The following is a 25,998-nucleotide window of genomic DNA, read 5'->3' as shown; positions in this document are numbered from 1 at the left end:
CCGTGCTGTAGCCAGGCCTGAAGCCCGACTGGAATGGATCTAGATAACTGGTCTCCTCCAAGGACCGCTGGAGCTGAAAGGCCACCACCTTCTCAACAACCTTCCCCACAAAGGGGAGGTTAGAGACTGGACGATAGTTGTTTAGGACGGCTGGATCCAAAGATGATTTCTTCAGGAGGGGTCTCACCACCACCGCCTTTAATGCGGGGGGAAAGACCCCCTCCCGAAGGGAGGTGGTAACAACCGCCTGGATCCAGCCCCGTGTCACCTCCCTGCTGTTAACAACCAGCCAGGAGGGGCACGGGTCCAGTACACAAGTGGAGGCACCTACAGCTCTCATGGCCTTGTCCACGTCCTCAGGGGTAACAGCCTGAAAATCAATCCAGTGATGTCCTACCAGATTATCCCTTGGTGCCTCAGCTGGTTCTGCAGGATTGGAGTCCAGGTCTGCCCGAAACCGAGCAACTTTATCCGCGAGGAATTGGACGTAGTCCTCAGCTCTGCCCTGCAAAGGATCGCTCGCATCCCTCCTATTTAGGAGGGAACGGCTTATCCTGAACAGGGCGGCTGGGCGCGACTCAGCGGAAGCTGAGAGGCAATGTACTGTATATACTCGAGTATAAGCCTAGTTTTTTCAGCCCACTTTTTGGGCTGAAAAAAGCCGCCTCGGCTTATACTCGAGTCAGTGAAAATTTGCCCGAAATGGAGGAGAAAAAGGGGCGGGGCCATGCCGCTGGGTGACACTCGTGAATGGCCCAGTGCCCCTGTGAGTTTCCCCTCCCTCTGTGTCAGTTTTGCCGCGCAGCGCGCACCACACCATCCCCCCTCCTCACGTTCTAATGTAATGCAGGGCTGTCTTACGATTCCCCTTCCTCCCCCTCCTGCCGCTCTGCAACGATGTCCCACCTCCTCCTTGTTATGGCAAGCAGCCACATAGCGATGTCCCACCTCCTCTGGTACAGTGATCCAATGATAGGAATCACTGTGCCGTGTGTCATAGGAGGCGGGACATCGCTCCCGCGGCTGCACGGGACATCATCATCACAGCGGGACATCAGCATCATGAGGTGAGTGAAGTATTTCATTGAATACACCGCTAGTTTACTGTTTTTCTTTGAAATAAATATTCAAAAACATTATTGGTATCTATTTTTATTTTTGAAATTTACCGGTAGCTGCTGCATTTCCCACCCTAGGCTTATACTCGAGTCAATAACTTTTCCAGTTTTTTGTGGTAAAATTAGGTGCCTCGGCTTATATTCGGGTCGGCCTATACTCGAGTATATACGGTATGTTCTTGTCTCCCTTCTCTTCCAAACAGCAGATGTAGGGAGGCCCAATCTATCTTTTTATTAAAAGATGTAAAGTTAGACCCCTTCCCTCCTTTTTGTCTGGTCAAAAAAATAAAACTTAGTGTGACTTCTTCTCCTTGAAAAATAAAATTGAATTGCTATCTGAATGACAAGAAGTGCACAAAAGCAATTACCTCCAAATTGTTTTTCCTAGTCCAACTCCTTAATTCATATCATTTTGGATTGAGGGGTGAGGAATAACTGCTTTTGGAAAATGTTTTTCTATCCAGATAATTGATACTCCCTAACTTTCTATTAACAAATCTTTACTTGATCAATCACTAAAGCTGAGACAATTTTATTCCATTGCAGCAGTATTGTCGTATATTAAATATGAGTTATTAAATTTTTGATGAACTGCTTAATTTATGCAATCAATAAACAACATTCATCCAGTGAAAGACCTGTTGTTTTGTATGATCACTGTTCTTTTTTATTTCTTTCAATACAGCAATGCAGTACGATAGGAATAAAATGATAAAAATGTAAAAAGATGCAAGTAATAATAATAAAAAAAACTATTATGGCAAATCAGAAGTATTTCATAGTTAATTCAATTGCTTATCTTGGCCATAATATTGATATGGAAACTTGGACATTTATTTAGTGTGCAGAATACTTTTTTTCTGTCTTTAGATTTTAAAGGATTCTTTTAAAATTACTTTTGGGGATCATTGTGCTGTCAGTAATAATCTGAAAAGGGGATGGATTTAAACTAATTCTCCCATGTCAGGGAAAGACCCTCAACTGCTTCCATCACCATGTTCTCAGCAAACTGAAAACTCACCAAGTTTAAAGGTAATTTATTTGGAGACAAAATGTGGTTTTTCTTTCGGTTAAATCTAATGGACAGTTTTATCTCAGGTTTGCTCCCCAAAAATACTGCAGTAAAGAACAATTTAAATTGACATCACCTACTTAAATTCTGTATTACAGTTCATGCTCCCATTTCAGAATCCAACTACTTCATCCATCAGCAAGGGAACTAGTTTTTTGCTATAAATTTGGAATTTTCATTTCTGAACCAGAGAATTGCAAGGATCAATCTACAATAGGGTGCAGGCCTGGACTGATTAAACTTGTGCTCAGGTTTTGTTCTTGATGAAACAGTAGCTTCATGGAATCCTTTTCCCTCAGCATTCATTTGGTATGACAATAAAATAAAATACAAGTTGTCCTCAGCCTACAACAGTTCCTTTAGTGACCATTCAGTTACAATGGCACTGAAAAAAGCGGCTTATGACCATTTTTCACAGTTACAACTGTTGTAGCATCCCCCTGATCATATGCTTCAGATGGTTGGTAACTGGTTCATACTTATGACCGTTGCTGTGTCCCTAGATCATGTGATCCCCTTTTGCGACCTTTTGACAAGCAAAGTTAGTGGGGAAGCCAGACTCACTTAACAACCGGGTTACTAACTCATCAACTGCAGTGATTTACTTAACTGTGGGGGCAAAATTCACCTAAATGTCTCAAGTAATAAGAGAAATGTTGGGTTCAATTGTGGTTGTAAGGCAACCACAATTCTTGACCTACAGTGCAGGGCTGCTGTGAAGCTACATTTCACTCCACCCCACCATCTTTATATGGAAAAGTTAGCAAAATGGATTATAAATAAGTAATATGGACTTAGCTATCAATCAATATATTTCTGCCGTTTATATATTATTTAGAGCATTTATACTCTGCTCTTCAGCCAGAAAGGCTTTCAGAATGACGGGTGTGTGTCTGTGTGTGTGTGTGTGTGTGTTTTGCTACTGAAAGCTTCTATTGGACTGGATTCAAAATGTGAACTGATTTGGAAACTTGGATACCTCAGCTGCATTAGATAAGAAAAATGGGTCAAAAAGAGATATGTGGAAATTCAGATGTTTGCTGTTCTCTACTTTTGTTGTAAAATTACCTATCCCATTGCTTACAAAAAGACTTAGGTAGAATTGATCATATTTTCCATGACGCTTGGTCGTGCTCATTATGGGTAATCAGGTAAGAGAGCCTTAATTGATCTGAAGTCCCACCTCTGGCATTCTTTAAAGTTAAATCTCTTGGACATTTGCCCAGTGACAGTAACAAAACAAAAATCAATCCCCCTATTAATTTCTAATAAGAGGTAATATATGACTGATGCTTCCTGTTGCTTTCTTTTTAATTACTCAATTCCTGTACCTTTTTATTCTTCATAAATCAACCATGATTTCAGTGTCACAAATTCTGTGTCTTAATATTGAAGCTACTGATTGACGATCTAGCACTGCTGAATTGGGCACAGCAAACTAAACACTTTTCAGAATTCCAGAATTCTTATTGTGGATTACTTTCTGAAAATATTTTGGGAGAATTTACTCTGGGAAGCTAACAGAGAGAAGTCAGTGGGGAAGCCAGGAGGCACCTGTTAGTCTGAGTCTAGCAAGCAAGCAAGTGGCTGCTCCTGGGTGAGAGAGGGGATGAGGGGGGTACATGGGTTTGTGGGAGAGGTGCTGGATGATTGGGAAGGGTGTGTGGTAGGTGCCATGTGATTGGGAAGAGTACATGGGTAGGCAGTATAGGTCAGGAAGGGTGCTCGGATATCCACAAAAGTTAGGTAAGGCACACAGGAGGGCGGTGATAGCATAGGCTGAGAAGGATGCATGGGGGTCACGAGGATGTGCAAGAGTGCTGCATGGGTCAAGCAGGGTGGACAGTCAGGGGATGGCATAGGTAAAGAATAATGAATGAGGGTCACAGGAGTATGTGACAGGTGCCATGCACGCCAGAGATGGCATGTGGGTGGTGGCAATGTGGATTGGGAAAGATGCCTGGGAATGTTTAAGAGTGTGCAAGAGGTGCCATGCAGCTCAGAGATGGTGCAAGGAGGCTGGCAAGAGGTGGGAAGGGTGCATGGACTACTCAATACCTGCTGCATGTCAGGACTGATGTGGATTGAGAAGGGTGCATGGAGGGATTCAGGAGGTGCTGTGTGGGTTAGGGATGGAATATATACCTGGAGATTTAGTGGGTTTTGGCAACCAGAGACAGGCCCAGATTAAGAGACTGCTTTCCCAGAGACAGGTCCAGATTAAGAGACTGCTGGATGGGAGAGGGAAGATGATGTTCAGGGTAGCCGTGTGATCCGGGGAAGGCACACAGGGTAGCCTCCCCTTTCCATTAGGCAGGTAATTTCTGGGTAAGGTGGGAATGAGTGACTGGGAACATGTCTTCGATTGTTGAAAATGCAGATCACATGACGGCAGCAGCAGCCCATGGCACATCAGCAGTCACAACTTCTCCAAATAATGGGTCATGGGTTCCAGATTTTGGACACATTCTGTAAGTTAGCATACTTGTGGTTCCCAGATTCAAAATTGTTGACCTATGACACATTACTCTGTCCAGGTAAAAGCCATGACGACAGTTTTAGTAGTACACAGCTTGTTTCCTTGTATAATTACTAGTGCAGTCTAATGCTTGTTTAATAGGATGAATTTCCATATTATAGCAGTTAGCAATAGCAGTTAGACTTATATACTGCTTCACAGGGCTTTCAGCCCTCTCTAAGCGGTTTACAGAGTCAGCATATCGCCCCCAACAATCCGGGTCCTCATTTCACCCACCTCGGAAGGATGGAAGGCTGAGTTAACCTTGAGCCGGTGAGATTAGAACCGCTGAACTGCAGATAACAGTCAGCTGTAGTGGCCTTCAGTACTGTACCCTAACCATATAAGTGTTACCATAGAGCCATTCTGATACACAGAGAGAATGTGGGACACTTATTGTCGCAGGTACCAAAGTAGCTAATGGACGTCTTAAGAACACTGAAACTTAGAATCAATCCATGTATCCTCCTGCCAACTGCTACCAACTACAGGGAAAAAACAGTAAATGGAGCAGTTTCAACTTTTTCCTTTGAAACGAAGGATATTGCTACTATCCCCCACCCTTCCCCCCTCCCAAGAAACAAGTTTCTTAACAAAGGCAAAACACTCAAGTACAACGTTTCTGACAAAATTCTACTCTTTTTAACTTACAGCCTGACTGTTGGCATTTTGCCATATGTAACAACCAATATAAACATATGCTCTCTTAATCATTAGCTTTTTTTTTTTTTTTTGCCTTCCAGTCAATGTTGATTCCTGGCAGTTTTCTGGACAAGTCTCTGCTGGGTATTTTGGCCAGATTTTAGAAAAGATTTGCCTTTGCCAGCTTCCTATGGCTGAGAGTGTGTGATTGGTCCAAGGTCACCCAGCATTTGCTTTTTTTTTAAGGTAGGACTAGAAGTCACTGTCTCCCAGTTTCTAGTCTGGTGCCTTAATCACTAACTAAGCTAGCTTTAGGCCCAAATGTGTCTCAACCTTGGTGGCTTGAAGAGGTATGGATATTAACTCACTCAACATGCTGACTGGAAAATATTGAGAGTTGAAGTCCACATATCTTAAAGCCGCCAAGGTTGAGGAACATGGTTTAGGCAAAGAAAGATGTTGTTTGTAAGAGATACTGGCAGTCATAAGGCCAATCCTTATCAAGAAAGGTGCAGTAGGGAATGTTTGATGTCTGATAATTTGCTCTATTTTGTGATCACATTTAAAAAGTTAGGAAACATTTAAGAATTTGATGGCAGAGAAATTCACGAGTAGGCTGAACAACGCGTATATTGTTCAGAGCATTTTTTTTAAAAAAATCTTAAATGAAACTTTTCATTCATAAAACTTATGCCAACCAGCATGGCCTAAAATATGTACTCTCAATAAATCCTGAGGTTACCGAACTGGGAAGGCTAGTTTATGCCCACAATAAAAACATTTAGAAGCAAGATGGGAATCAATTGAATGTTTCATTCAAAAGCTCACCTTTTCCTTCATGTTATTTCACAGAAAGAGTGAAAAATTTCATGCCTTCCTAATCTAATCCACTGTTTACAATAGATATGAAATAGTAGCGGATAGATATAATTTTCTCCTCAATAGTTTAATCCAGCATTCAAGCAGTTAAGTATTTTGCGGCTGCCTTACTCAGATGCCACCATCTAACTCTGCTTTGTGGAATTAAAAAATAATAATAACAGGGATGTGGTTAATGCTTGAATGGGGGACCACCAGAAAATCATAAAGCTGCAAGTTAGACTGGAAACTTATTCTTGACAACAAAATCATGTCCATGGTCATTAGGAATAGAGCCCAACCTCAGTTATTTTTACAGATCTTGCTAATAGACTTAGAATTTACTTCATTGTCACTTTGAATGTACACTAATAGGCATCCATTAAAATGAAATTTTATCTCATACAGCTCTCAATGGGTCTTCCCTTTAAGATATAGAACTGAAAAAGTATGTGTTTTTAAAAATGACCTACTCTGACATATCTTCTCATTGTATTCCTTCTTTGCCATTGTTTAATTTATTTTTCTATTATTTTACTACTGTTCTGCTTACACTCCTTTCATTTTTCTTCCTGTTTATTATAAGCCCCTAGAGTACCCCCCCCCCCACGGCAACAGCAAATAAATTCAACAAATAAATAAATCGGTGGTAGGTAAACGTAAAAGATTTTTACTGGAAACTCCCCCCCTCCCCACTAAAGTCGACTAGTGGGACAGGGTTGCTACAACAGAACGAATCGAAGCAACACAGCCTATAATATTAAAGTAATCCAGGTGCACCAAGGGGAAAACCAGGAGCAGGCGACGGAGTAGCGCTACAAGCGATATACACCCCAGACCGACATTCATCCAAAACAGGTTTCAAGTCGCTCTTACACCGTCGCTTTAAACAGCACCCACAAACCGGACCCTGCATACACGCTTCAGAAAGCGGGAGCCCGGTAAACGGCCCTCTTTTTTTTATCTTAACGCCATGCAGATTATTCCTCTAAATCTAAAACATGAGAGCGGCCGAGCGATTAGTTTCCGGAAGGAGGGGAAGATGAAGGAGAAAAACGGCTCCCCCTTCCCCCCACTCTACACGCCAGACTCTTTGAAATAAAATAAAAAATCATTGGCTTTTAGAGTAAAGCGGAGCAAGAGAGAAACACAAGCGGGAGTGGAGAGGAGAGAGACTCGCCCGGAAGGGAAGACGAGGCGAGCGAACTTGGAGAGGAGGGTGAATCGAGACGGGAACCGACCAAGCCGCGTGTCTCGTAGGGATTTTTTTGGGAGGGGAGGCGTCTGGCTGCGAAGCCCTTCCATTGAGGGGGGGGGCATCCATTGAGACCTGCCATTGAGGGGCGCGGCCTGTGGCTCGCAAGGGGACCCAAGAAAGGGAAAAGGGGGCTTCCCTGGGCAGCAGGAGGCGAAGGCAGCGTCGCCTGTCGACCGGGCCCTTTCCGGCGCCTTAGGGGCTCCCCTATAAGCGCCCCTTCCACCTTTTTTCTTCAAGCAATAGCTCCTCGCTCCCTCCCACCCCCTCCCCCCGCTGGTCTTCCACGCACGGCCAGCAAATGGCATTCAGCCACGCAGCGCGAGAAGCCGCGACCGAATTGGGAGTCCAAGCCCAAGGGACGCCTGTTCGTGGTTCCCCCGCTGGGCTCCCCGCGTTCGGCCGGCTGTTCTACTCACCGCTCTACGGGGTCCGGGAGGGCAGACGACGAAGCGAGGTTGAAAGTGGGCGCTTTTTATTTTTTATTTCTTCATTTATTTGGCCGCTCTCGCAGGGCGAGGGAATTAAAAACGGCGGACTCCTCCCCTTCCCCTCCTGCCAGCTCCGTGTTGCTTTCCCCGCCTCGCTCCACGAGCGAGCTCGACCTGCCTGCCTCCTGATCCGGGCCTGGCACCGGTGCACGTGTTATGTGCGAGGGGGGCTTCGGCCGCTGTTGAGGAAGTACCGCGGTGCCCTTCGCCGCCTCTCCGGGATCCGAGACGCTGGGGGAAAGCGGCAGGGTGGGTGGCTCAAAGCCCCGCCGCGCTCTTACCTCTTGTGGGACGGTGGATCCTGAGCTCCGGCTCCTGGCACAAAGAGTCCAAATCCGTCTGGCTTTTTGATTGCTTTATCCGGAGAAACGCGCGTGCAAATGGCGAACAACCAGGTTTAATTTAAATAGGCAAACCTAGTTAAAAATCTACCCGAAAGGGAGCTAATTAGGTCGTTCATTCGACCCAAATCGGTTTTGGTTTGCAACAGATGTGATTCCCCCACGTCTTGAGAGGCCAATAGATCTCAGGTGAATCTATCTCCGTCTAATATTTTGATGCTGAAAAGTAATCTCACTTTGAGCTCCGAGAGATAAATGCAGTCAATATTATATAAAAGTTGTGTCCAATACAAGGGAGTCTCTAGTTGATTTTGAAAAAGCTGAGCGGGTTTTGAGTTGGTTCCTCCTTGGGAAGGAGACCACCAAGAAATCCAAGGCTGTAGGGTGGACTCACAAATTAATATCACTACTACTAGAAGCCAGCATAGGGAAGCCTCCTCAGTCTTGCTCCAAAGAAAAGCTTACACTGAGTTGAGAAGCTCAACAGGGACTTGAGGTTGGGAAATGCTGTTGCATATTAAAGAAAACTCTTCTGATTAATTGTATGTGTGTAAATGAAACTGACATTTACAATTGAGAGACATTGTTGATATACAGTCTCATCTCAGGTTTACTAGTCCCTATATTTGAGCTCAGCTTTTCGAAGTATTCCATCGCTCAGGCTGGGGGGTCAAACATTACACCCCTCAGACAGGGTCCGCAACTTGGGAGTCCTCCTGGACCCACAGCTGACTTTTGAACACCATTTGTCAGCTGTGACCAGGGGGCATTTGCCCAGGTTCGCTTGGTGCACCAGTTGCGCCCCTACCTGAACCGGGAGGCTCTCACAACAGTCACTTGTGCCCTTGTGACCTCTAGGCTGGAGTACTGCAATGTGCTCTACATGGGGCTGCCCTTGAGGAGTATTCGGCGACTTCAGCTAGTCCAGAATGCAGCCGCGCGAGCGATTGTGGGTGCACCTCGCTTCACCCACATAACACCTATCCTCCGCGAGCTGCACTGGCTACCTGTTGATCTCCGGATACGCTTCAAGGTGCTACTTGTCACCCATAAAGCCCTCCATGGTAGTGGATCTGGGTACTTGAGAGACCGCCTACTGCCAATTACCTCCACACGACCTATTAGATCTCATCGATTAGGCCTCCTCCGAGTTCCATCTGCTGGTCAATGCCGACTGGCAACCACGCGGAGGAGAGCCTTCTCGGTGGTAGCTCCGACCCTATGGAACGATCTCCCCGTGGAGATTCGTACCCTCACCACCCTCCAGACCTTCCGCACAGCCCTCAGAATCTGGCTATCCTGTCAGGCCTGGGGCTAAGATTGTAACCCGCCCGAATGGTATGAATGTTGTGTTTTAATTATGTATTGTCTTATATGTAAAAAGTCTGTTTCCCCCCCCTTTCCTTTTTGGATTGTGAGCCGCCCTGAGTCCCCCCAGGGAAAAAGGCGGCATATAAATAAACCTTCTAAATCTAAATCTTACAGGAATGTTGCAAAAACAACAGGGGGTGAACAATACGTGGATAATCAAGATTTAAATAAAACCGGCAATTGTACATTTCTAGGGTTCTTTTTATTGTTAGCTAGCTGATAACCTGGTGCTGCCCTGGTATTTATTTATAGGGGAAAAATGTCCAGACCAAACATAATTTCTAATGTTGGATTCCCCCCCCCTACCAGAGGGAGTCCCCTTGTGGAGTACTGTGAATCCATTACCATGGCAACTCCACTGCATTGTACAGTAGAAACCATTTGAAGGCACAACAGGCTGTATCATAACAGAACACCCCCCCCCCCTGAGGTGTGTTAGGGGTGTCTTATCCCCACAGTATTTGTTTCCAGAGAGTAAGACATCTGTGTACCAAGTTTGGTTGAGATTGAGGAGTTCCAGAGTTATGCTGGGATACACACATACACACACACACATAAGATTACATCAATGTATAAAGCTTCCCTTCCCATTTATGATTCTGAATAGGAAAAGAATTAAAAACAAAAGCATCAATTAATGAGATAAATAGAAGCCCAGTCTGCGTATTTAAAATTGATAACTTTTGCTATAACTATGTAACTCTATGCAATTTACCAGAACTAATCCAAAAACAAATTTAGAATAATTGAGGAAAAGTTTTTCATTTCTCAATTAGTTTCAGCTTCAGCATTTCATCAAGTCTTTTCTGGAATTATCTTTTTCATACATGACAATCGTCATAAATATAATGTGAGCTAAAAATGACCACAACAGGTGGCAGCGCATAGCTGACCTTGGTTGACTCAGAACAGAGATTAATCTATAGATAGAGAAAAAAATCATCCTGTAGGAAGGCAATGGTGGTCACTTAAGTGTAATGTTTCCCAACCTTAGGAATTTTAAGACGTGGACTTCAACTCCTAGAATTCCCCATTCAACATGGCTGGCTGTGGGATTTCGGGAGTTGAAGTCCATACATCTTGAACTTCTCAAATTTGGGAAACTCTGCCTTAATATCAAGGAAGTGACACAGACATATCTGTATAGCTATTATATTTGATGCAGGCTACTCTGATATCCACAGGATAGGGTCCAAAAAGTCAAAATAGTGGTTACAACAGCACTGACAAAACTATTCATTTTTATGTACATTGGTGGTGCCTGCCATCTTGACTTTTTGGACCATGTATAAATACTCCTAGATGTAAGCCATATTTATATAATTGCATGTTGTTTTTTAAAAAAAGTATCAAGAGCAAAGCTGGAAAGTGGAACATAAAACAGGAAGAGTATAAAGAAATGCAGAGAATGCAAGAAGCTTATTATGAAGCAGGAATGGGAAGCTGAAAGAAAGAGGCTTTCTTAGGCTGAGCAAGGATAGAAACGAGAGAGCAAGAAGATGGAAAGGAGCCATTACATTGGATGCCCCCTTTTCTCTGCAACTTCTGATTCTCCTGCTCTACAGCAACACACACAGATCACATCCATAAAGAACTTGTTTCTCCCTGTGTGTATAATCTATACGCATGTAGAACATGCCAGAGCATAAAAAGATGCCATAGTACAAATACCTGTTTCCCTGAAAATAAGACCTCCCCTGATAGTAAGCCCAATTGGGCTTTTGAGCATATGCGCTAAAATAAGCCCTCCCCTGAAAATAAGCTGCCCCGAAAATATTGCAACACAGCAGCAGCCATGAGGTGACCATGCTTGCCGCCTCCTGCACCTCAAAAATAAGACCTTTTCCAAAATAAGTCCAAGTGCTTATTTTGGGGGGTCAAAATAAAATAAATAATTTTGGGGAAAACATGGTATATATTAAGTTTTACTATGACAGGGTGGGCAACTAGAGCAACTTGACCTGTGGAATTCAATTCTCAGAATCCCCGAGCCAGTATGGAATTCTGGGAATTGAAGTCCACAGATCATAAAGTTATCATAGTTGCCCACTCCTGTTCTATGATATTTAGGAAAGGGCTTCCTGCCTGTTATCAAACAGTAAATGTGTTTCTTTCCTTGTCTTTGACCTTTTCAGCCTTTTCCTTTTCCTTTTGGAGAATAGGTATGATGTTTTCCTGCAACTGGGCTTTTAAAAAACTTCCATTGCTTTTAATAAAAGAGAACTTTCTTCCTTCAAGCCTAATTGTGGTATGGAGGATGCTGCAAGGATCAGAGTCTCAGGTCTATTGACACTATTTTTCTCTCTCTAAGCCTAATTGCCATATAGAAAGTGGTGAGACCAGAATTAATTATTTCCTCTCCATTGGCAAATCCGCTGCCTCACCTTTCTGGAGTGGCAATTAGGCCTGGGCAAAAAGCTTGCTGCTTCTGCCTTGGTTTAAAAAGGTCATCCAAGCCTCATATATAGGTTGGGATCTTAGGCCCCAGGTAAACTAATATCTCTGCCTTTCTGATTGCTTTGGTTCTCAAAAGCTCTTCGATGTTGATATTTCAAAAGGACTCAAAAGGGGAGGCAATGGCTCCTGGTGTAGGGAATTTTAAAAGGGGATTTCTGAAGAAAGCTAAATGCACTTGCCAAATTCAGAGCTGGCTTTTGCTTCTTCCGAGGTTTCTGCAAGCGATTCTGTTAGGAGTAGCACCTAAAACCCAGGTCTTAAGTTTGATTTCATTAGCAGAAACTTCCGTATTTAAATTGAGGTTGTGGAGTTCTCTGCTTTTCTTACTTTGTTTACATTCAATACTGAAAGGAGGGAAAGGACTGAAAGAACATAGGAAAGTGCACTTAGGGTAATAAAGATATATTATTGCTGTAGGTGATCCGTTACTCATTCCTTGTGATCTGTAGATTTTAAATTTTTTTAAATCTGTTTTTGTTACATAACCAGCCCATTTCCATTTCAATTCTTTTACTCTCTTGATGATATCATATCTTTCGTTTGTTTTCTAAGACATGTGCAGGTCTTTCTATCTTGCCTTGTAATCCTGAGCATGCATTTTTCCATGGCTCTTTGTGCCACTCGTAGCTTTTATAAGTATAAGTATAATCTTTATTGTCATTGTACTTAAATACAACAAAATTGGTTTTAATCTCACTGGTGCAAAATTATAGCAGAAACGAAAAAAGAAAGAAAAGAAAAAAGAACTAGTGTGTGCATGGAGTGATTGTGGTTGTCCAAGGATAGAAACTACCTTTAAACCTATTTGTTCGGCTGGCTATACTTTGATGCCTTCTGCCCGATGGTAAAAGTGCAGAGAGACACTGACCAGGGTGTGAATCATCTCTGAGTATCTTCCTTACTCTGCTAAAGCAGCGAGACCTAGCTATGTATTTTGTATCGATTGTGAGGTTAGTGTCCATGTTGCACCGGCATATTTTAGAACAGGTAGCACACACTGATTGAAAACTTTTCTCTTCAGCATGGGGGGAGGTTGTTCTTGAAAATTATGCTTGCTTTGTTGAATGCCTGCCAACCACACTTTAATATGCTGTTCAATTTCCTTTATTGTATAACCTTCCATTGAGATCCTTGGCACCAAGATTTTGAAGAAGCAAAATAAAATAAAAAGTTTTTGCACTCTGCAGACCTCCCCAAAACGGGCCCATTTTTGTTTAAAAAAGGGCATGCATAGCCTTTAGGAGGCTTATAGAGTGCTCCTAGGGACTGGGGATGGGGGGTGGGTGGGTGGGAAATGAGCGAAAAATGGCCTGTTTTTCACTCATTTTTGCCCTCCCCAGTCCCCAGCTCTCTGAAAGCCTCCTAAAACTATGCACGACCATTTTTGCAAAGGGGGCGGGGCTTCGGGAGGCCAAAAATGCTGTATCCAGTGTATAAGATACACCCAGATTTTCACCCTCTTTTTTTGAGGGAAAAAGGTGTGCCTTATACTCCAAAAAATACGGTATGTAGTGGTCTGCTACATCTAGTTCTTCTCCAGATATATGCTTTTTCTTTCTTTTGTGAATTTATTAAACATAACCTGGCTCTTTTTTCAAGTTTGTTTTTAAATCAAATGGTTCTCCTGCTTTGTGCAACTCCTGTATGTATCTTTGTAGCTGTTCTGGGTTCTGTGAGAAGACAACATCATCGTCTCTTAATGGCAGGTGGACCAAGGCAGTCATAGAATTTCAGACTGAAATTTCCTCTAGGATACCTGCTGTACTAGCTTACATCCCTACACCCAAAAGAAGCCTTTTAAAAAGCATATTGTTGAAAAAGAGCACTTTCAATGGGTGCGGTGTACTGTACATTTGGTGAGAACCCAGATTTAAACCAATAGCATTTGAGAGAGAGGAAATGGGCGAAGGAGAGGGCTTCGCTGACACTGAGCTGATTATAGGCAAAATCCAGTTTGCAGAAACCCACAGAGAAGAAATAATGACGGGTGGATTATGCTGCCATCAGCATGCTGTGACAAGATAGTATCAGTTTCTCTTCTTAGACAGGACCCTGACACATGCTTTAATTTTCTATTAGCAAGCCCATTTTATACTGCAGATATGTGGCCTGTTTCTGTGGGAGGGTGTGATGATTTTTTTTAAAAAAAATGTTATCAATAGCCAGTCCTTTACAGCCCCCGATGTGCCAAAAGTTATAAAGACTGATAACAGAATTTACCCTAGCTGAATGGGAGAATGCTGTTGACCTGAGAATAAGATACCGTATAAGACACACCTTTTTCCCTCAAAAAAGAGGCTGAAAATCTGGGTGCGTCTTATACATTGAATAGAGCATTTTTTGCCTCCCAAAACTCCTCCCCCTTCACCAAAATGGTCGTGTAAAGCTTTTAGAAGGCTTTCAGAGAACTCCTGGGGGCTGGGGAGGACAGAAATGAGTGAAAAATGGCCCATTTTTTGCCCCCCCCCAACTCTCAGCAGCACTCTATAAGCTTCCTAAAGGCTATCCATGCCCTTTTTTTGATGCAAAACAGGCCGTGTTTTGCTTGTTTTTGCCCCCCCCCCCCCCCGAGCACTCTACAAGCCGCCTAAGGGCTATTTTTGAAAACAAAAAACAGACCCGTTTTCATGAAAAACAGGCCGTTTTGGGGAGATTTGCGGAGTGCAAAACCTTTTTTTTAAATTTCCTCTTCAAAACCTTGATGCGTCTTATATACTCTGAAAAAATACGGTAAATAACTTGGTGCTTTCTTGTTCTTTTCGATTAGACCCCAAATGCTTACTAGGATTGCCAACCAAAGGCAGGGAGAGACAGGGTAGGTAGTCCTTGACTTACAACTATTTGTTTAGTGACTGTTTGATGTTACAATAGCAATAGCACTTAGACTTATTTGGGTAGTCCTAGACTTATGACCACAATTGACCCTAACATTTCTGCTGCTAAGCAAGACAATGGTTAGGTGAATTTTGCCCTATTTTATGACCTTTCTTGTCACAGTTATTAAGTGAATCACTACAGCTATTTGTTAAGTGAATCTGGCTTCCATTGACTTTGCTTGTCTGAAGGCCGTAAAAGCTGATTGCATGACCCTGGGACATTGCCACCATCCTAAATATAAGTCAGTTGCCAAACATCTCAATTTTGTTTATATGACCATGGGTCGTAAGTGTGAAAAGAGGTCATGTCACTTTTTTCACTGCCCATTTAGTCAATGGTCACTAAATGAACTGTTGTAAATTGAGGGCTATCTGTCTACCACTTCAAAGTGGCATTGTAAAAGTGACTCACACAATTGTAGCATCTCCAAGGTCATGTGATCAAAGCTCAAATCCTTGGCATCTGTTCCATATTTAGGACGGTTGCAGCGTCCCAGGGTCATCTGATCACCTTTTGTCAGATTCACTTAACAACTGTGATATTAACTTGCAATGATTCACTTAACTGTGTCAAGAAAGGTCATAAAATAGGGCAAAACTCACTTAACAGCTGTTTCACTTAGCAACAGAAATAGCTGTTTCACTTAGCAACATAAATGTTGGCTCAGTTGTGGTCATAAGTTGAGAACTACCTGTATTATACCATAATCAAGAAGATTATATTTAACCCTGCTGTGAAAAAAGGGAAAACTTGCGAATGTAATCATCTGATAGCAAAGGGTTTAGCTACAAACAATAATATCGGTATCAGCAGTAATATCAAGCTGCAAAGCAAGACAAGATGTACAGCTAGGTTGTATAGTCCTAAAGGGCTTCTAGGAGAGAAAATTTAAGCTATTCACCCTACAGGCTCAGACTTGATGCTGTAGCATGTGGAAATGACCTTGGGAGACAGGGAAGAGCCACAGCCAAGCTGGAAAAGAGGCTGTCTAGAAAATTGTCAGGAGGATCTTCTTCCTCTGTTTGGAAGAGTACAAGCGTATTGCCCCATTAATATCAGTCTAGTGAAGTAGTCCAGGGAAGACACTGAGATGAATGAATTCTAGCAAGATTACAGGAACAGAATCTTGCAAATTTTTTCCATCCTTTCTCATGGTCACTTTTACAGAGACTAGGGAAGATCCATTCTGAGATATTTGCAATGCCTACATTTATGCTGTGGGCTAAACTGCCTCTTATTTGACCCTGGCCCTGGCTGCCGTCCTTCCCTCTGTCCCCCAAGGTCATTTCCACATACCATTACAGACACATACATCATTTAAAAAAATGAAGGTGCAAGTGTTGGCTGTTTAAGCTGTAATATTAACCGCATAGGATATTTCCGTAAGAGATTTTCAGGATATAATCACCCTACATCATTTCTGGAATTTTACTAAGCATTTAACAAAATTGCACTCATGAAATCCCCATATTTCTTCACTTGTTTTGTCACTTTTTTGTCCTATAAACAAATCAGTTTAGAAAAAAGCAAGTATAAGCACAGTGAAGATTAATTACTAAAGAGAAAAACTTTCCACACAAAGCATTTTATTAGCTATGATGTTGGAAACTCTAACAAGCATACTTTGTAGTGAACAAAATTGTTCAAATAATGCTGGGTTCATTCTCCCCTATTCTGATGCCATAAGTAAAAAATTAGAAACTTTTCCTCTTTTCTCTAAAGTGAAAGTTGAGATTTGCAAAAGTATATCATACCAGACTGCTGGATATGTTGATTGGGTGATTAGAAAAGGCCATTCTATATTTGCAATGCAATATTTCTCAGGGGTTAAATATTTGCAAGCTTTTTGCCCGTTAACCTACTTTAACTGCTCGTAGTGCTGTAGTAGCATCAGAGCAAATGATTATAGATGTATGCTCTCCATTCCTGTACAAAGAAGCTCTATTTGAGCCAGGACTTTATGAGTCGTATTAGGCGAATTCTAATACAGTGACTTTGTGGGGCTAAAAATTCAGCCAGTCCCTCATTTATTTATTAATTATTTTAAAAGATGCATAAGTCTATCCAAGGGACGTAGTGGCTCAGTGACTAAGACGCTGAGCTTGTCGATCAGAAAGGTTGGCAGTTCAGCAGTTTGAATTCCTAGCACGGTGTAACGGAGTGAGCTCCCGTTACTTGTCTCAGCTTCTGCCAACCCAGCAGTTTGAAAGCGCGTAAAAAATAGGAAAGTAACAGCGTTCCATACACCTTTGGAGTTTAGTCATGCCAGCCACATGACCACGGAGATGTCTTTGGACAGTGCTGGCTCTTTGGCTTTAAAACAGAGATGAGCACCGCCCCTTAGAGTTGGGAACGACTAGCACATATGTGCAAGGGGAACCTTTACTTTTATCTTTAAGTCTATCCAAATGAAGTCAGTCTCAACAGGACATTAATAATGTATTCATTCTATAATGCCAGTGGCATTGTATGATTTCTTTTTTAATGACCCTATAGTCCCTTGATTCAGGGTGGGGTCATTGCAACTAGTTGGAGCTTAGTGTTGCCCAAGCAGAGTTTGCAGCAGATATTTTTCTCTTTGCTCTCTAAGAGAGAAACACCTGCTGCTGCTACCTAGGTTTGAACTCTCAATCTTCTGAGTGGGAGACAAACATCTTTACCACTAAGCCAACATGCCACTTTCATTGCATTGTTTATCTGCTTGTAATTTTCTCATCCTCTTTCTACTCTGTTTTCTAAGTGTTCTTCACTAACAGTTAAATACCATGGTTACTCCAAGATTCTGCTATAAAGTCAGAGTTTTGGTACATTTCAGAATCATAAAGGGATTTACAAATGAAGTTCACAATTAACACCCATACTTTGCTCCAGGAAATGGAGCATCATTATTTACTCAGCATGAGAACTGCAGATGAGATGACTTGGATATTTGCATAAATATAAAGAAAAATGTTTGTTTATTCTTTTCCCTGTCCCATTGTCTTTATGAAAATGCAGATCGGGGAAGGGGCCAGTCTCATGGAAGCCAGTAAACAGAACAGATTATAGCTTTGCTGTTTTTATTTTTGGCTGCTACCCTAAAATCACTTTCTAATCTTGGAGGAATCCTGGCATTTAGTCAAGCAGCCTGGGGACAAAGGATGAAGGGCAGTCTGTTGGCTGGCAAACTAAATATATAACATGGCCTGATGCCTTATGGATGCCTGGACCATGGGAGCTTCCAGCTAGTACAATCTGCTGAAAAATGTCAGGTCCATGCAGAATAAGTATTCAATCATTCCTTCACCCACCAATCTTCTGAACAGCTTCTCCTCCCTACCTCCTGCCCTTAGTTTTTTTTCTGCCTTATTCTTCTCCGCCCTCCTCCTTTTCTCATCTACCAATCAATCAGAATAGAACTGGAAGGGATCTTGGAGGTCTTTTAGTCCAGTGGTCCCCAACCCCCGGTCCGTGGACCGGTGCCGGGCCGTGGAGTACCTGGCACCGGGCCGCGCAGCGGCCGGGGGCCATGATCGCTGCAGCGGCCGGGGGCCATGATCGCTGCAGTGGCCGGGGGCCATGATCGCTGCAGCGGCCGGGGGCCATGATCGCTGCAGTGGCCGGGGGCCATGATCGCTGCAGCGGCCGGGGGACATGATCGCTGCAGCGGCCGGGGGACATGATCGCTGCAGCGGCCGGGGGACATGATCGCTGCAGCGCAAAGGCTCCTGGGCCGTGCGCAAAAGCTCCTGGGCCGTGCGCAAAGGCTCCAGGGAAGAGAGCCCCGCGCTGGTACGCACGTGATATATAAACAATCAATGTGTCGTCGCGAACAACGCCCCCCCACTCCTGCGCGCGCTCAGCGGGCCACGGTAAAATTATCAAAGGCTGACTGGTCCGCGGCGATAAAAAGGTTGGGGACCACTGTTTTAGTCCAACCCCTTGCTCAAACAGGAGACTCTATACAATTTGAGATAAGTGGCTGTCCAGTCTCTTTTTAAAAGCCTCCAATGATGAAACAGAACTTCTGAAGGCAAGTTGTTCCACTGGTTAATTGTTCTCACTGTTAGGAAGTTTCTCCTTAATTCCAGGTTGCTTCTTTCCTTGAGTAGTTTCCAGTTGTCCTGCCTTTTTGTGCTTTGGAAATAAGTTGACTCCCTCTTCATTGTAGCAGCCCCTCAAATACTGGAATATTGCTATAATGTCACCACTAGTGCCTCTTTTCTCTAGACCAGCCATACAAGTTCCTGCACAATTCTTCATGTGTTTTAGTTCCCAGGCCTTCGGTAGAAATCAATCTACTCACATTCATTTTCATATTTTGCTCTCTCGTTTGCATCTACAATCATACATGTGAAATAACATGAGACACACAATAAATTGAAAAATCATGTCTAACAGTTGCTGTGAACTCCTACAACAATTTCCCGCTTCTCCATAGCTCCAGCATTGCACTAAGTAGCCTGAAGATGGGTCATAAGGGGCATTCATTTTGTCAGATGTCTGCAAAAGGTGGGGAGAGGGAGGGAGGAAATCAAGCTTAAAAGGGAAACCAATGAAGGAAAAATGCTTGGAGTCAGGAATGGGAGTTACATAGAATAGCACTCTTTGCTATGAAAAATATACGCAATGTTTAAGTAATACGTAGGTAGTTTGAGAGCTCTTAATTTGTTTAAGTGACAGGACAATCTAAGAACTGTAGCAGTCTTCCCTTAAGAAGTTTGGAATAGCTGTCTTTCTAGATTGCAGCAACTTGTTCTGAGATAAGCAGAACATGCTCTCATCTGGTATAAGGAAGGCCCGTTAACCACGTTACAAAGACAGGAACCCACAATTCTATCGTTGACCTGCTCCCAACTCATTGCAAAGACAAGCTCCACCTGTCCTTGCTTGTGCCACATATAAGGCCACACCGCACAAGGCCTGCTGTATGGCCTGTATGCTGCCCTTCATTTTCTAATAGGAAATGTCCTTCATTTCTCTGCTCTGATTGGCTACTGGATGTTGAGGTGGAATGACTCTTCACTCTGGTCAGGGGTGGGTTGCTGCTGGCATTACTGCCGGTTTGGCGTGCAAAACTTTTTGTGCTCACTTTGCTCGTGAGCATTTACATCTAAGAAGGTCTACGCATATGCACAGCGTTAGAAAAGGGAAAAAATACATGTTTGCAATGAAGATTGTTCTGTGCATGTGCAGGCCCAAAAATCAAGTTGATGGCACTAACAATAGAACTGGTTCGGGGGCATGGCGGGCTGAGTTACTACCTACTTGGCCAAACCGGTCCAAACTGGTAGAAACCCACTTCTGCCTCTGGTCATCAATTGTTGCTCCCTATGGTCAATTTATCCAGGGCTTCTGGACTGATGAAAGGCTGGTCTTTCCTTTCCTTTTTAAAGAACCAGTTGACATTTCCCCTTTTGATCCTAGTGAATGGGAGGTTAGATAAAACCCTTCCTTCCTTCCTTCCTTCCTTCCTTCCTTCCTTCCTTCCTCATTTTAAAAGGTGAAATTGACAATTCTGTCAGTTTCCTGTCTAGCTAGGATGAGAGGAAGAATGATAAAACGACTATACTTTCTCTCTCTTTCTCTCCCTCCCCTCTTCTTATGGAGTAAAATTGGCAAGATTTATTCCAGTTTCTTCTTCTGGGTGAACTGAGATGATCTTTTCTCCACCAGTGGACACACCCAATGGGAAAGTGCCAAACACACAAATGGGAGCCCATAGAGGTCTATCAGTGGAAACCATACATGCTTAAAGAACTATCTAGAAACGTTTCCTTTCCTTGCACAGGAGCAAAGGACAAAAACCAAGGAGAGTCCACAAGTGGTATTCTAACTGGTCTAAGGAAAACATTTGTTCAGTTTCATTGGCAGAGCTTGAAATCCAGGCATTAATTTCTTCAGATGGTTTATTTCTAACTGGTATCCACAGTTAAGCAGCTTAAAGAGGCCATGTGAAATTGCCCTAAAATTCAAGGATTCTTTTTTGTTGCAGAATATATTAATTAATATATTCGCACATTGGCTGTTGCTAACATTCTTCCAATTTACTTAAAATATTAAAAATTACTATGACAAAGAAAATCCGAAGGAATTTGGTTCTAGGAATATAACATGACCAATTCCTCTACCTCTCTTGCTGTTTAAGTGTGTAGCAAAAAGCCTCTGTCACAAACAGCTTCCCAGTGAAAATACACAAAAGGGTACTACCAATCTTCAGCAATTCATGGAGTTACATGGGAGATTCCTTATCTGAAATATGCCTTCTGTGAAATGAGAGAGAGAGGTTAGGAAGAAGGCTATCCACCCACCAGTGTTTGAGGTGGAGAATTAAGATAAAAAATAATTCAGAGGGAAAGGAAATGCAGGAGTTGCCCACAGTGATATTTGCCTATGGAAAGTAGCCATTTTGTAAAGATGTGGGTAAGCAAATATATGCAGGTGAACCAAATAGACTACGTTTTTTTTTGTTGTTTTGTCTCCAGGCAGCATCTCTTGAAATCTGTGCACAGGACGATGACAGGTTAAGTACTGGCACTACTTAACCCATTTTGTCTGCAACATGAGAGGGCAAAAGTCACAGTGAAAGGATTTGACAATTGCTGCATGAACTCTGCTGGGGAACTGCAAAATGGAGCAAACCTCTAAATTGGTGCTGAACAATTTGGTGAAATAGGTCACGAACTAGCTTCTTATTTCAGTTCATATTCCGTTTAAGTTTGTTTCTTGGGGATGACATTTCTTTAGCCTGCAATACAATTATAACAATTTGTGTGACAGAGATATATCTAACATTCTCATTACAAGGAAAAGAGCTGAAAGTATTCTGTTGAATATAGTTGGAATGATCTTTCTGATCACCACCTAGTGGATAAAATGGATTTTTTAAAAAACTTCAGAAACATTTCAAGAATGCATTTCTTGTTTTTCTCGAAAAAGAAACAACTGTTGGTAATGCATTAACAAATAATGATTCTGACTTATTCACCTATAGTGATAGCTGAAGAATTCATTACCACAATGGCTACCACTTAGAGATAGTTTCCAAAGAGATTAGATAAATTCCCGAAGAACAACATTATTATGTGTTGGTATCTTTTATTATTATTAATAATGTATTAATTTGTATGCCACCCAACCCTCAATGACTCTGGGTGACTCACAACAATCAAGCAAATAAATTACAATAAAATCAGTAAACCGTAAAATGTAAAAACAGGGGTCTCTCTTGGACTTGCTGGAGGGTTGGGAGAAAAGTCAGGACTTCAGTCTTAATGATTGCCCTAAATAACAGCAGTGGGGCAGCATCTGGATCTCAGGGATACTTCATTCCAGAAGACAGGTGCCGTTTCAGAGAAAGTATGCTTACAGGTTCTGAAAGAAGACGTTTAATCAAAGCAGTCCTGAGCGAACCAACCTTACAGGATCAAATCGGTCAGACTCTGGTGGGAACACTGACTAAAGGAGAAGGAGGAGTAATGAGGTGTGTCAGAATGGTTCCAGTGGAGGAAAGTTCATAGACTAGACTAGTGAAGCCTTATCTACTGGTTCCCAAAGGGAATACAGCCAACCTGGCAAGATTCTTGTAATACAGGTGATCAACAATAAAGAGACTGCTTTGACCTAGTCATGAATTTATTTTGGTTCCTTGCACCTATCAACAATCTCCTGCATGCCTGTTGTACAGGAGATGCAACCTGATTGCTATTGTTTCCAATAGTGCCAGGATAAGAGACTGCTGGGAATCATAGTGCTTATATCTTGTTGATGGTGTGTTTAAAGCACCAGACTGCTAATACAGGAACAGCAACACGGGCTAACAAGGAATACCTGGTGTGCTGATCAGTTGTTTGGTGGCCAGCAGAATGGCAGCACTGTTGGAGTTCATGTGATGCTTGGAGCCAATAAAGGTGCCCATATTGGAGGTGGGCATGGTGAATTTATGATACTGGTAAATGCTGGTAATCTGCACAAGGCTGCTTGTATGTTCTGTACTGGTCCTTGTGTATTCTTGCATATCGTCGTATGTTCTGCAGGATTGATCTGGAGTCCCCAACCCAATTGAATATGATGAGTATGGGGGCTCATTTATAGAGCAAAGGCAACATTTATCTGTGACTGACAGTCTTTCTTGAGCACCTAGATATTGCTTTCTTTTAGTTTGATTAGAAGTTGAAGGAAGAGCTTGCTTAATATTTAGGAAGCCCTCTGCACAATGGGTGGCAATGGAGGGAAGACAGTAGTAATTAGTATCAGATCAAAGAGAATAAAGGAAAAGAAACACCTTAATAACAGCTTAATAATAAAACAAAAACACCATTCTAACCATTGTGTGATGGCGTAATGGTTAGAATGCAGTACTGCAGGCTATTTCTGGTGACTGCCTGCTGTCAGCAGTTCAGCAATTTGCTTCTCACTGGCTCAGAGTTGACTCAGCTTTCCATCCTTTTGAAGTCAGTAAAATGAGCACCCAGATTGTTGTTGGGGGAATATGCTGACTCTATAAACCCCTTAGAGAGGACTCTAAGTAAAGCACTGTGAAGCAGTATATACGTCAAAGTGCTATTGCTATTAATATCATTTTCAAAACAAGACACAAGTTGTAAGTAGGGGCTGAGCCATTTGAACTGAGAAGTTATCCATGTTTAATCAACAGCTTCTTGTTTTCAGAACTTACTCTCTGGTAAACATTTTTAGGCCTACAGCCTAAACTCCACTTACAAAGGAATAAGTCCATTGAACACAACATAAATTAAAAAAGAATGAGGTTTACCCAGTTATTCTATTGTAACTCTATCCTTAAATCAGGAATGCAAAGATTTCATGCTTTGACTAGGGCAACATTATCAGAGTTATAAGTAGCTCTTCTCCCAGAAATCAAGGTGCCCCAGATACATTCTGGAAGTATTTTGATTGATGCCAATGGTGTCCTAGACCAGTGTTTTTCAACCACTGTGCCGCGGCACACTAGTGTGCCGTGACATAGTGTAAGGTGTGCCGTGGAAAAATTACTTTATATATAGTCAATATAGGCACAGACTTAAAATTTTTTAACATTTTCTAATGGTGGTGTGCCTCGTGATTTTTTTCATGAAAAAAGTGTGCCTTTGCACAAAAAAGGTTGAAAAACACTGTCCTAGACACAGAGCAGTTTTGGCATGGTTAGCAAACTGCAGGGTATTATTTCTGTAGGCTAAATTAGATTAAATTAGAAGAGTTACAATAATAGAGCCTCTCCCCTTAATGTGTACACTTGATGTGTCTGCAGGAATAGCAATGCAGTTCATTCTTTTAGTCAAAGAAGACACTTGTGTTCAAGCCTTGCCATTCTCTGCAAATGACAGCAAAACATGCTTATGGAGAACCTCTTCACAGGCCAGAAAAGTCTTAACACATCCCCTAGAAGCTGTTCACACTTCCTTAGGGAAAATCATCTTCACTTTGAAAAGGATTAGATGAAATGGCTTTTTAAAACAAAACTCCCTGAAACATCATTTAATTAGCTCATTCAGTGAAGTGGTCATTGAAGATTGGCAAAATATTTTGAGCAAAGAAAGAGAGAGGCAGCTTCTTTGGAAATTGCTGTAAGCTCATATCAACAGAGAAAATACATGGAGAGCTGTGTTACCATAATCCAATACTGGGGTCATTGATAGCAGTGACCCCAAGTTCATCAGGCAAGAAGAGTGGGTGATAGAGACCAAAACTACATGGATTAGAAGGTAAGCAGATGCAACTAAGTGTGTTTCTGGAGGAAGGATACAGTGATGGATTACATGCCTCTCAAAACCTGTAGTAGCTTTGAAGAAGATCTTATCTAGATAGGGAGAGCTTCACTTTGTAGAAAGCCACAACTGTCCTTGCCATGGCTGTGAATTCCAGGAGTTGCAGTCTAGACAGTTGAAGGATCCCCTAACTGAGAAAGGATGACATAGTTCAAAGACAGACCAAGGTTTTAATTCTCATTCTTTCGTATGAATGAATGAAAGAAACTCTTGTATTTATTTTTTGTCTATCATCAGAAACCAGAAAGATTGTAGGTGGATTATAGAATGTACATATAACATTCAGGACAAGTCAATATAAAAAACAAATAATGACTTAAATCTTCAAAGGATAAAAAGAGAACCTCCGTCGCTTGGGAAATGTACACTTTTCCATAAAATACTACCGTTGACTTAATGAAATACTACAGCTGTGTGACAAACATCTAGTTTTGGGAGTGGATTGTAAAGGTCCCTCAATGCATCTGATGAACAGAGCCCTTTCCAAGAGACCTGAAAAGGTGGAATTCAGTGACTGTTTCCCCCAAACAGTCTCTCCTATGTAATTCAATTTATGCATGTTGCCAAAATTGAACTTGTCCCAGTCTGGTCATTTATGGACGACCTGCTGAGAATATCTCTCCTGCCACCCCCAAACAAACAGAACAAAAGAAATATATATATGGGTGGCCAAACTATTAGACCTTCTTTCCCCAAGGAGATATGCCCATAGCTAGTTTTGCTCCTTGTTAAAACAACTAATACAGGATACTTGGGCATTTTGAGATTTTGTAGATTTTCTTTTTTATGTAGCAGATCTCATAAAAGGGATTTGTATGTTTCACTGCACATATATCTTCTGTACTAATTAAATGTATCTGGCAAAAAGAGAGTGGATTTCTACACTGGAAAAGCCTAATTCCTTGAAATTAGATAGAAGATATGTGTGATTGGAATCAAATTTGAGCATGAACTGAGCAAAAGTTTTTCCAGACCAATTTCTTCCCTGACCTCCTAAATCGAACACTTTAAGGCATCTTCTTGAAACCAAGATTTGTAAACTAATGTATCTTTGGTTCAGGGGAAAAAAAGAGATTTAAATTAAGTGTTGAATAAAATTAGGCCGTGCTCTGAATTTACAGTTCAGAGAAGCACTAAGAGATCACAATAATTCAATTTTATTGAAAGAGTAGATAAAAGAAAAATGAGACTAGAATATGAAGAACTAATTTGAATTGGTAGGGGAAGAAATCAC

At 42.1% G+C, this 25,998-nt stretch overlaps 1 protein-coding gene across 1 annotated transcript in view; it reads right to left on the bottom strand.

Moving 5' to 3' along the window:
* The window catches only part of STEAP3 (STEAP3 metalloreductase), a 29,934-nt gene extending 21,794 nt beyond the window's left edge, over positions 1–8,140 (bottom strand). Inside the window, 1 exon segment of the mRNA XM_032208832.1 lies at positions 7,883–8,140. The gene's annotated coding sequence lies outside the window, so the exon portion shown is untranslated.
* Between the last annotated feature and the right edge of the window lie 17,858 nt (positions 8,141–25,998).

The sequence above is a fragment of the Thamnophis elegans genome, chromosome 1 (genome assembly GCF_009769535.1).
Source record: "Thamnophis elegans isolate rThaEle1 chromosome 1, rThaEle1.pri, whole genome shotgun sequence".
In the NCBI taxonomy this organism is placed as follows: domain Eukaryota; kingdom Metazoa; phylum Chordata; class Lepidosauria; order Squamata; family Colubridae; genus Thamnophis; species Thamnophis elegans.
The sequence above is the reverse complement of the archived record's forward strand: the minus strand, read 5'-3'. Positions and strand labels throughout refer to the sequence as shown.